General features: G+C 43.9%; 1 non-coding gene across 1 annotated transcript; it reads left to right on the top strand.

Moving 5' to 3' along the window:
• Window positions 1–2091: 2091 nt before the first annotated feature.
• Window positions 2092–2173, top strand: TRNAF-AAA (transfer RNA phenylalanine (anticodon AAA)). The gene has a single exon. It is a non-coding gene; the product is annotated as a tRNA-Phe (tRNA).
• Window positions 2174–2783: the final 610 nt, after the last annotated feature.

The raw sequence follows: 2783 nt of genomic DNA, 5'->3' as shown, positions 1-2783 counted from the left end.
AGGAAACTACAAAACATCGATAACCTCCCCAATAACACCATCCTTACCACCATGGATGTAGAAGCTCTATACACCAACATCCCACAAGAAGACGGATTACAAGCAATTAGAAACACTATCCCAGAGGACATCACTGCCAACCTGATAGCAGACCTATGTAACTTTGTTCTCACCCACAATTATTTCCAGTTTGAGAACAACTTATACCTCCAGATCAGTTGCACAGCCATGGGTACACGCATGGCCCCACAGTATGCTAATATCTTTATGGCTGACCTAGAACAACGTTTCCTCAACTCCCGTCCCCTTTTAGCCCGTCTCTACTTATGCTACATCGATGACATCTTTATGACCTGGACGCATGGCCAAGAAACACTGGAGACATTCAACAGAGATTTCAACAACCTACACCCCACCATCAATCTCAGCCTGGACCATTCTACACGAGAGATCCATTTTCTGGACACCACAGTACAAATCAACAGTGGAAAATTAGACACCATTCTCTACAGAAAACCCACTGACTCATACAGTTACCTACATGCTTCCAGCTCCCATTCAGAACACACCATACGATCCATCATCTATAGCCAAGCCCTTCAATACAACCGCATCTGCTCTAATCCCACTGACAGAGTACAGAAACTTCAGGATCTCTACCAAGCATTTATAAACCTCAACTACCCACCCAGAGAAATAAAAAAGCAAATTGAAAGAGCCAGACGAATACCTAGAAACCATCTACTTCAAGACAGACCCAAGAAAACCAACAATAGAACACCACTTGTCATCACCTACAGCCCCCAACTTAAACCTGTCCAACAGATTATCAATAAACTACAGCCTATACTGGAACAGGATACTAAACTCCAAGAGGCTCTGGGAGACAGACCCATAGTCTCCTATAGACAACCACCTAACCTCAAGATGATTCTTACCAACAACCACAGGACATACCACACTAATACCAACCCTGGTACCTTCCCTTGCAACAAACCTTGTTGCCAGCTTTGTCCACAAATTCACTCTGCTGATACCATTATTGGACCTAACCAAGTGAGTTATAAGATCAAGAACACATATTCCTGCGCATCCAGAAATATAATTTATGCTATCATGTGCTGAAAGTGTCCGCCTGCTATGTACATTGGACAAACATCTCAGACACTTCGCCAAAGGATCAATGCCCACAAAACAGATATCAGACAGGATCACAAAGAAAAAACAGTTTCTTGCCATTTCAACCAGAAAGGACATTGTCTTGACGACTTGATTACGTGCATCCTGCTTCAAAGACCTTTTAAGACTGCTCTTGAAAGAGAATCCTCTGAACTGTCATTCATGCTTAAATTTGACACTTTACATGCAAATTTGAATAAAGACGCTAATTATCTTACTCATTACAAAGATAGCTTCACCAATTATCACCTCTAATATCATTAGCTCACAGACGTTTACCTCCCTCCCTTCCCCCCACCTCCATCCCCCTTCTGTTCTGAAATTTTATTTGTCCTTTTCATATGTGTTCATTGTTTTTAATTGTATCCTTTGGTATATATGGTTGAGACTATTTTCTTCCACTAGTTGATCTGAGGAAGTGGGTCTGGCCCACGAAAGCTCATCATCTAATAAACCATCTTGTTAGTCTTTAAAGTGCTATACAGTCCTGTTTTTTGTCTGCTGTATAATTGATTTTGCTAGGTGTAAATCAACTAAGGCGGTGGGGTTTGATTGGCTAGGTAATTCTGATACAGTATGTTCTGATTGGTTAGTGAAATTATACTAAAATAATTGGTTAAGGTAGAACTAAGCAGTATTGAGTTTCTCCATATAAACTGGGGTCCAAGAAGGAGACCAGCAAGAAGAAGAAAAGGGGGAGAAGAGAAAAGGAAGGAAAAGGGAAAGGAAGACCAAGAAGGAGGAGGAAAGACCTTGAAGCAGAACTCACCTCCAAGGGAGCCTAAGACCAGAACAGCCAGGACTCCTCTGCACAGTTGTTGAAATGGTTTGCTGTGTGAATTCTGTGGCAGGTGATGTTAGGCCTGCACACTGGAATTATTTACCAGTTTCTCTGGCTTACTATCACCTGCAGCTGTGATAGCTGAGTGGTTAAGATGTTGGACTAAAAATCCAATAGGGTTTCCCTGTGCAGGTTCAAACCCTGCTCACAGCGGGACCTGTGTTTTGGCTACACCCCTTCCTAAGGCAACAAGGGTCTCTATGGGTTACCAGCAGTGGGGCTGTTGGTGTCAGAGTATAACTAATTGCACCATTAGGCCATGTCTTCACTCAGGGGGAGATTTCTGCTGCAATCCCTCTCCAGGGCTATGGCTATACTGCAGGCTTCTTGCACAAAAGCTTACAGAGCGTCTACACTGCACGCATGTTCTTGTGCAAGAAAATTTACAGTACAGCGTCGGAAAACAGGGCCTATTCCAGAAGAGTTATTCCTCGCCCCATAGGGGCTTCTTGGACAAGGTTTTTTTTTTTTTTTTTTGCAAGCTGAGGGCCAAGTGCCTGCAGTGGCCCCTCCCTCTTCCTACTCACTCACCTCAAAAGCCAGCCATGGCTTAGCTCCAAATCTGTAAACCCCATTGCCCGAGGGATAACGCCTCTTCCAAAATAGCTATTTTGCAATAGCCGGAGTGTGGATGCTCCACTGCAGCTATTTCGAAATAGCTCCTCCCCAGGGCCAGTCAAAGTAATCACTGCCCAGTGCCTCCTGGGGCTCTAAGTCGAGGCTTCCCTGCCGTGTGGATGTGCTACTTTGAAACAAGCTGTTG

The sequence above is a fragment of the Pelodiscus sinensis genome, chromosome 19, assembly GCF_052426305.1.
Source record: "Pelodiscus sinensis isolate ZL-2025 chromosome 19, ASM5242630v1, whole genome shotgun sequence".
Taxonomy (NCBI): Eukaryota; Metazoa; Chordata; order Testudines; family Trionychidae; genus Pelodiscus; species Pelodiscus sinensis.
Note: the sequence above shows the minus strand (reverse complement) of the source record. Positions and strands in the feature narration are given on the sequence as shown.